Below are 10,012 nucleotides of genomic sequence, written 5' to 3' on the forward strand. Positions count from 1 at the left end.
GTTCCATTGCTACCCAAGATTTAGGATTAGGTGTTCTGAGCCAATCTATTGCTCTGGATAGTAAGACGGCTCTGCCGTATATTTCAGGATCTGGGAAGGCTATGCCTCCTGAATGTTTAGGGCGTGTTAATAAGGCGTAAGAGAGTCTAGGTTTTTTTTGGGTCCAGATGAATGAACTAAAAAGTTTTCTGAGGGAGACATAATAAGACTTAGGGACTGGTATGGGTAAAACCTGCTGGATATAAGTAAGGCGAGGTAAAATTAGTGAGGCCAGAAGGTTTTTACGACCAAACCATGATATCGTAGGTATATTTAGTCTATTTATGTCAGTGGTAAGAGATTGTAAAAGGGGCAAATAATTAAGTGTAAAAAGTTCAGATGGATTGGGGCTTATCTTGACTCCCAGATAGGTGATAAATGGAGATGACCAGTCGAAGGGTGAGTTTTCTTTTAGAGTCATTTGGTTTCTATGAGAGATCTTCACACATATCACTAAGGATTTTTGTTTATTTATTTTAAAGTTTGACAATAGGCTATATGTTTCTAGGTGTTTTTGGATTAAGGGGAGTGAAGTACTGGGATTGGATGTCATAATCATTATGTCGTCTGCGAAAGCCGCAAGTTTGTGGTTTTGGTCACCCAATATGACTCCATGAATGTCCCGGTCTGCTCTCAGTCTAGCAAGAAGGGGTTCCAGGGCTAAAACAAAAATTAGGGGCGAGAGGGGACATCCCTGGCGAGTGCCATTTTTTATGCTAAAAGGGTCGGTTAGGTCTCCATTGATTAGTACTGATGCTGAAGCTTGGGAGTACATTGCGAAGGTTGCTTGTACAAAGGGATCAGGCAGGCCAAACCTAAGTAAGATTTGTTTTAAATATAACCAGCCAATTCTATTGAATGCTTTTTCTGCATCTGTGCTTAAAAGAAGCAACGGCTTTGACCGTAAAGAAGAGTAGTAAAGCACATTTAAGACTCTAGCTGTGTTGTCTCTACCCTCCCTTCCTCTAACAAAACCCACCTGATCCCTGTGTACAAGCAGAGGAAGCAACGTCGCAAGGCGGTTTGCTAACATTTTCGCAAGTAACTTGAGATCAATGTTAAGAAGTGAGATGGGCCTATAGCTTGCGCATTGTTTGGGGTTTTTCCCTTCTTTGGGGATTAAAGTTATGTGGGCCATTGTCATATCTCTGGATAGATGTTTCCCCTGTAAAGCCATGTTGCAGACTGAGAGCAGATGCGGTAAAACCACTTGCTGGAATGTCTTGTAATAGGTCACTGGGAGTCCATCTGGGCCTGGGCTCTTACCATGTGGGGATTGGGCTAGTGCCTTAGTCAATTCCTCTAAGGTGAACTGGGATGCTAACTTAAGTTTATTTTCAGGTGTTAAGGTGGGCAGAGAGATTGAATCTAGAAAAGATGCAAGAAGATCTGAATGTGTTTCAGAATTCAGAGTAGGAGGGAGATTATATAATGTTTCATAAAACGAACGGAATTGATTTCCTATAAGTTTTGAAGAGTAAAGGGGGTTACCCTGGGGGGAGTCAAGTTGATGTATATAGTTTGTGGATCTTCTATCTTTTATTCTTCGCATCATAAATTTAGACGCTTTGTCCCCATGAGCATAAAATTTATGTTGGGAATTTAAGAAGTATTTGGCGGTGGACTGTTGTAATAGGGATTTCAGTTCTGCTTTTAAAGATGACAGTTCCGTAAAATGGGACTCTAAGAGAGATTTTTTGTGTGTTTTTTCTAAGGAATGAATCCTACTGTTCAAGGAATCTATTTTTTTGTTTCTTTCTTTTTTAAGGAATGCCCCAAGACTAATGAAGTGTCCTCTAATATAAGGTTTGTGGGCGTCCCAAAGCGATTGGTCTGAGGTTTCAGGTATTTTATTGATGGAGAAGTATTCCTTGAGTAGATCCAGTATCTTATCTCTAGTCTTAGGGGTGCTCAATATTGATTCATTTAGCCGCCATCTAAATTTACTTGGGTTGGGTGTAGGTGCTGAAATTGGGAGGAAAATGGGGGCATGGTCCGAAAGAAGTATAGAACCTATTTTGGGATTATGACAGAGTTGGAGGTGTTCCTTAGACACAAATAGGTAGTCCAATCTATGATATGACTGGTGGGGATGGGAGTAAAACGTGTAATCTTTTGCGTCTGAATTGAATACACGCCATACATCTATGAGGTTTAAATTCCAAAAGCTTTCTTTTATAAAACGTAATGTTCTATGAGACAAGCTCGATTTGCTGGAAGAGGAATCTAGGATGGGATTTAGAGTTGCGTTTAGGTCTCCTCCAACTACTATCAAACCTTCAGCAAAGGATTCTATTAGGTAAAATATCTTCGTAAACCAAGTATGTTGGCCTGTGTTAGGGGCGTATAAGTTTATGATGGTGTAAGTTTGGGGACCTATAGAGCCCTTCACTAATAGATATTTCCCTTCTGGGTCTTGGAGATGGGAAATATATTTAAAGGGAATCTTCCTCTGGAATCCAATGCTCACCCCCCCGGATGCAGCAGAATTACCTCCACAGTGAAACCAAAGGGGGTAGTTGGAAAAGGATAAGTTGGGGTAATGGTTAAATTTGAAATGAGTCTCCTGTAGGAGGAGGACACTGGCCCCAGCTTTGCGCAGTAATGTGAAAATTTGGCTCCTCTTTGAAGGGGAGTTAAAGCCCTTCACATTATAGGACGTAAATAACAAGTCAGCCATTCGGTTTGATGTTTGGGACACTACCTTGCCGTAGCCAGTTCCTCCTCCCGGGGGCCCACCTTTTATTTCTGCTGAAGCTATATATCCGGAAGGGTGAGAAAGGAGCCAGGGAGTTCTTCCACCATGTCATGTGAGTTGTTTTAATTGAAGTATGTACCTTTAACAAAAAATAAACAAGATAACAAGAAACTGTTAAATGAACTTTGAAAAAGTAAGGCCCAAGTGTGTGGGTCACATTAATAGGCATAATAAGGATCGCAAGGGGGGAAAGGTGTTGTCAACCCTATTGTGATCCTTCCAGCACATTAATACAGCCTCAACAGTGAGGCAGGAGACAGAATGACTTTAGATATTAGAGGTGAATTGGTATATTGATAAGAAAGGAGTGGAGGGGGGGGGGAGGAAGGGGGGGTAAGGAAAGGTATAGAGAGGGGGTTGGTGAGCAGGGAAAAGGAAGTTAAGTAGTGAGTTTAGACATTTGAAGAAACCTTCGGGTTATAAGATAAACCCAGTATTATGGTGTCATCTGGTTGGTCTTGCGCTTATTCTTCTGGGATCTCGGGGTGCGCGGCGGCTCAAAAGGTGTGATCTTTGGAACTTCTGGCAGGTCAGTAAGATCTTGATATAGTTCCCAGTTTTCTATAGGGAGAGGAGAAATCTGCAGGTGTTCATATGCTCCTGCCAAATCTAAGAAAGATGATATGGTGAGGCGGCGTCCCTCATAGAAAAATGATATCCCGAATGGAAATGTCCATCTGTATGGTATCTTCTTTGTTCTAAGCCAGTCAGTCAGGGGCTTCAGGCTTCTTCTCTTCTTGAGGGTAGATGGAGCCAGGTCTTGGAAGACTGAGATAGGAGTCCCCTCATAGGACAAATCAGGTGTGTTTCTTGCTGCCTCCAGTATTGCTGATTTGGTCTGGTAATTAAGGAACCGACATATGATGTCCCTTGGAGGTTCTGTGGGTTTGGGCTTAGGTCGCAAGGCCCGATGCGCCCTTTCCACTGTTATATCTATTGGCATCTCTGGGCCCAAGATGGCGCCGCATATTCCTATCACCACCGTCGGGATACTTGCAGCATCGATGGATTCCGGCACTCCCCTGAAGCGCAGGTTGTTTCTACGCCCCCTGTTTTCCTGATCTTCCACAGCATTGTGAATCTCATTCAGGTAAGTGCGGCATTTCTGTAAAGAGGAGGCCGTGGCCGACTGGTGCTCTAAAACAGCAATTTGGTGTGACTCTAAGGTGACGACCCTGTCACCAATATGTTGGACATCATAGCGGAGGGCAGTTAACTCACTGAGTATTGGTTCCATCGCCATGCTGAGGGATTGCTTCAAGAATCGGCGAGTAATGGGGAGAGCTGTTTTGCCATGGGAGTCTTCTGTGTCGCTGTCCCCCTCTGACATCTCAGGGGAACGGTCGCGCGCCTTATGTGATGCAGCCGGCGCCATTTTAGGTTCCCTGGCTGCTACTGTGGCGGCGGCTTTCTTTATAAATTTATCCATATCCCCGCTTATGTGAAGGGGTTTGGGGGCATTGGAGTTATCCCCAGATCTTGGGTTACCAATCTTGACCATCTTTTCTTCTGTCGGCTGGCGTATGCTAGTGCTGTGCAGGAATCAGTACGGAGAGCTCCTGACTATGCTGCCATCACAGTCCGGCGCTAGCTCCGCCCCCCGCTGGACTGTTTTTTTTTGACACCGTGTCCCATTTGAAGCCCCCTGATGCACCCCCAGAGTAGAAACTCCAAAAAAGTGACCGCATTTTAGAAACTACGGGATAGGGTGGCAGTTTTGTTGGTACTAATTTAGAGTACATATGATTTTTGGTTGCTCTATATTACACTTTTTTGTGCGGCAAGGTAACAAGAAATAGATTTTTTGGCACGTTTTTTTTTTATTTACAACATTCATCTGACAGGTTAGATCATGTGGTAATTTTATAGAGCCGGTTGTCACGGACGCGGTGATACCTAATATGTATACAATTTTTTTTATTTATGTAAGTTTTACACAATGATTTCATTTTTAAAACCCAAAAAATGTTTTAGTGTCTCCATAGTCTAAGAGCCATAGTTTTTTCAGTTTTTGGGCGATTATCTTAAGTAGGGTCTCATTTTTTGCGGGATGAGATGACGGTTTGATTGGCATCTATTTTGGGGTGCTTGCTATTACACTTTTTGTGACGTAAGATGACAAAAAATGGCTTTTTTTACACCGTTTTTATTTTTATTTTTTTACGGTGGTCACCTGAGGGGTTCGGTCATGTGATATTTTTATAGAGCCGGTCGATACGGACGCGGCGATACCTAATATGTATACTTTTTTTTTATTTATTTAAGTTTTACACAATGATTTCATTTTTGAAACAAAAAAAATCATGTTTTAGTGTTTCCATAGTCTGAGAGCCATAGTTTTTTCAGTTTTTGGGCGATTATCTTGGGTAGGGTATGATTTTTGCGGAATGAGATGACGGTTTGATTGGTACTATTTTGACGTACATGCGACTTTTTTGATCACTTTTATTGCCTTTTTTGGGAAGTAAGGTGGGCAAAATTTCAATTTCCTAATAGTTTTTATTTTTTTATTTTTATGGCGTTCACCATGCGGGGAAAGTAACATGACCGTTTTATAGATCAGGTCGTTATGGACGCGGCGATACCAAACATGTGTAGGGAATTTTATTTTTTTCATTTTTAATCAGTGATAAATGTGTTTTTTGATTTTTACTTTTTTTTCACTTTTTTAAACTTTTTTTTTGACCCAGACCCACTTGGTTCTTGAAGATCCAGTGGGTCTGATGTCTGTATAATACAGTACAGTACAATATATATTGTACTGTACTGTATTTTACTTACACTTTGTCTGAACAGATCTCTGCCTTTAGCACAGTTCTGTTCAGCACCATGGACAGCAGGATGCCTGAGAGAGACGGCGTCCTGTTGCCATGGGAACCTTCCCCGTCTGCTCAGTACTGGTCAGAACTTCGCAGACGGGGAAGGGTAAGGACAGGGCTGTCGGGGGGCTGTCTGGGGGCTCTCTCCCTCTCCATCGGGGGGCTGCAAAGGCACTGCAGCCCCCCGATGGGAGAGGGAGGGAGCTCCCTCTTACTGTAAACTTTTTCCATACAGCGGTCCGTACGGACCGCTGTATGGAAAGGGTTAAACGGCTGACATCGCATCACTGATATCAGCCGTTTATACCAAGGTGTCAGCAATGTGCTGGCACCCTGGTATACCCACTCTACACCAACGAATTTTCAAGGGGAGGAGGGCGGGGAATCGCGATCCCGCTGCCGCACCGCCCGCCTCCCGCACCTCCCCCACCGCCCACAACTCCCCCCCCCCCGCACCACCCGCCGGCAAAAAATCATGCAGGGGTGCAGGGGGGGTGTAAAATCTATGTTTGAGGGACACTAAAGTTTCTGATCCCCGCGGTATCAGAAACTGCAAAAAGCGCAGCAAACCGCAGGTCTGAATTGACCTGCGGTTTGCGGCGATCGCCGATAGGGGGGGTCACATGACCCCCCCCTGGCGTTGTGACAGGATGCCGGCTGAATGATTTCAGCCGTCATCCCGTTCCCATTAACCCCCGCGGCGCCGGAATCTGCATTTAAAGTTAGGACGTACCGGTACGCCCTGAGTCCTTAAGGACTCGGGAAATAGGGCGTACCGGTCAGCCCTGCGTCCTTAAGGGGTTAAGGGGGTCATTTGTAAGTTTCCCTCCTCTTTTAATTTTCTCTGAAGAGTAGCAACATGGGGGTCTCAAAACAACTCTCAAATGACCTAAAGACAAAGATTGTTCACCATCATGGTTTAGGGGAAGGATACAGAAAGCTGTCTCAGAGATTTCAGCTGTCTGTTTCCACAGTTAGGAACATATTCTCAAATATCACTTTGTGTGTCTCCTATATGATATATTTAACTGACATTTTTTTATTGTACCAACCAACGATTTACAGGGAGTGCAGAATTATTAGGCAAGTTGTATTTTTGAGGATTAATTTTATTATTGAACAACAACCATGTTCTCAATGAACCCAAAAAACTCATTAATATTAAAGCTGAATATTTTTGGAAGTAGTTTTTAGTTTGTTTTTAGTTTTAGCTATTTTAGGGGGATATCTGTGTGTGCAGGTGACTATTACTGTGCATAATTATTAGGCAACTTAACAAAAAACAAATATATACCCATTTCAATTATTTATTTTTACCAGTGAAACCAATATATCATCTCAACATTCGCAAATATACATTTCTGACATTCAAAAACAAAACAAAAATAAATCAGTGACCAATATAGCCACCTTTCTTTGCAAGGACACTCAAAAGCCTGCCATCCATAGATTCTGTCAGTGTTTTGATCTGTTCACCATCAACATTGCGTGCAGCAGCAACCACAGCCTCCCAGACACTGTTCAGAGAGGTGTACTGTTTTCCCTCCTTGTAAATCTCACATTTGATGATGGACCACAGGTTCTCAATGGGGTTCAGATCAGGTGAACAAGGAGGCCATGTCATTAGATTTTCTTCTTTTATACCCTTTCTTGCCAGCCACGCTGTGGAGTACTTGGACGCGTGTGATGGAGCATTGTCCTGCATGAAAATCATGTTTTTCTTGAAGGATGCAGACTTCTTCCTGTACCACTGCTTGAAGAAGGTGTCTTCCAGAAACTGGCAGTAGGACTGGGAGTTGAGCTTGACTCCATCCTCAACCCGAAAAGGCCCCACAAGCTCATCTTTGATGATACCAGCCCAAACCAGTACTCCACCTCCACCTTGCTGGCGTCTGAGTCGGACTGGAGCTCTCTGCCCTTTACCAATCCAGCCACGGGCCCATCCATCTGGCCCATCAAGACTCACTCTCATTTCATCAGTCCATAAAACCTTAGAAAAATCAGTCTTGAGATATTTCTTGGCCCAGTCTTGACGTTTCAGCTTGTGTGTCTTGTTCAGTGGTGGTCGTCTTTTAGCCTTTCTTACCTTGGCCATGTCTCTGAGTATTGCACACCTTGTGCTTTTGGGCACTCCAGTGATGTTGCAGCTCTGAAATATGGCCAAACTGATGGCAAGTGGCATCTTGGCAGCTGCACGCTTGACTTTTCTCAGTTCATGGGCAGTTATTTTGCGCCTTGGTTTTTCCACACGCTTCTTGCGACCCTGTTGACTATTTTGCAATTTTAAGAGTGCTGCATCCCTCTGCAAGATATCTCACATTTTTGACTTTTCTGAGCCTGTCAAGTCCTTCTTTTGACCCATTTTGCCAAAGGAAAGGAAGTTGCCTAATAATTATGCACACCTAATATAGGGTGTTGATGTCATTAGACCACACCCCTTCTCATTACAGAGATGCACATCACCTAATATGCTTAATTGGTAGTAGGCTTTCGAGCCTATACAGCTTGGAGTAAGACAACATGCATAAAGAGGATGATGTGGTCAAAATACTCATTTGCCTAATAATTCTGCACGCAGTGTATACAGGAAAATCATGACGATTAACAAGGTTGCCCAAACTTTCAGATCCCACTGTAAGCATTTATTTTTAATTTTTTTTTATTTATGTATGTACCCTACCCTAATTGCAGAGGTACTGGGGGTACTATGGGTGTGGGGGAGGAGCAGAGAGAGGAGGACCACCGAGGACATCATACTAATAAGTTATATTAATAACAAAGAGGGGCCATTACATTTATAATAATAAGGAGGACATTATACTAATAATAAAGAGGGGGCCATTACATTAATAACAAAGAGGGGGCATTATACTAATAATAAAGAGGAGGACATTATATTAATAATAAAGAGGGGGCCATTATATTAATAATAAAGAGGGGCAATTATATTAAAAATAAAGAGGGGCGATTATATTAAAAATCAAGAGGGGGCCATTATATTAATAATAAAGTGGGGGCATTATATTAATATTAAAGAGGGGGCCATTATATTTATAATAAAGGGGGGGCCATTATAATAATAATACAGAGGGGGTCATTAATATTAATAATAATACAAAGGGGCAATTATTATAATACAGAGAGGGTCATTATTATTAATAATAATACTAATACAGAGGGGGCCATTATAATATACAGGGGGAATAATATTATAGGGAATGGGGGACTATCTGTATGGCTCTAGCACAGTATTGGGGGGCAGCAGGATGACAGTGTTGAGACACCAGGAAGGAGAGGATAATAGTAAAGTGAGGAACCAAATTTTACAGAGACGAGAAGCGGCTGAAAGAAGGTATCATGGAGGTATTATCTCTGAATGAAGGCGCTGAGGAAAGAGTCTACATCCCATGGGACGTCACTGGATGTAACAGGTATGGTGCTGTATTCTGCTGTATATAATAATGTCCATCCACATATCTGTTTCACGATAGGGTTGTGGGAGGAGACTGACAATTTGTCCCACCGTACCGCATCCTGGCCCCAAACTTCAGGTCACACTGAGTGTTTTGAATTTTGGGGCCTCCCATCCATCTACTATATTATCTGTACTCAGAGAGTTATCGCTGTATTATCTGAGGTGTTACATAGGACTGCAGGTGACATATACTACATTATCTGTACACAGAGAGTTAACACTGTGTTATCTGTGGTGTTACATAGGACTGCAAGTGATCTACTACATTATCTGTACTCAAGAGTCATCACTGTGTTATCTGAGGTGTTATATAGGACTGCAGGTGACATATACTACATTATCTGTACTCAGAGTTATCACTGTGTTATCTGAGGTGTTACATAGGACTGCAGGTGACATCTACTACATTATCTGTACACAGAGAGTTATCACTGTGTTATCTGTGGTGTTACATAGGACTGCAAGTGATCTACTACATTAGGCTACTTTCACACTAGTGTTTTTTGCGGATCCGTCATGGATCTGCAAAAATGCTTCCGTTACAATAATACAACCGCATGCATCCGTCATGAACAGATCTGGTTGTTATATGTCTTCTATAGCCATGACGGATCAGTCTTGAACACCATTGAAAGTCAATGGGGGACGGACCCGTTTGGGTCCGCTTCGTCAGCGGTGCAGTGTATAAATGGAAAATGTTAAATATATTTGCCTTTCAGCTGTGCAGTTATATGTTCTAAAGCATTTTTTGGCGTGTATTAGTGGCAAAATTAAACTATATTTGCTGTTCAACTGTGCAGTTATATGTTCTAAAGACTTTTGTGGCGTGTATTAGTGGCAAAAGTAAATATATATTTGCCGTTCAGCGGTGCAGTTATATTTTCTAAAGCCTTTTTTGTCGTGTAATAGTGGCAAAATAAA

The 10,012-nt window shown here is 42.5% G+C and overlaps 1 long non-coding RNA gene across 1 annotated transcript; it reads left to right on the top strand.

Annotated features, from left to right (window-relative positions):
• Positions 1–1,185: 1,185 nt before the first annotated feature.
• On the top strand, positions 1,186–9,113 carry LOC120998656. The gene is made up of 3 exons (XR_005778452.1): positions 1,186–1,197; positions 7,377–7,379; positions 8,946–9,113. It is a non-coding gene; the product is annotated as an uncharacterized LOC120998656 (long non-coding RNA).
• Positions 9,114–10,012: the final 899 nt, after the last annotated feature.

This window comes from Bufo bufo, chromosome 1, assembly GCF_905171765.1.
Source record: "Bufo bufo chromosome 1, aBufBuf1.1, whole genome shotgun sequence".
Classification (NCBI taxonomy): Eukaryota; Metazoa; Chordata; class Amphibia; order Anura; family Bufonidae; genus Bufo; species Bufo bufo.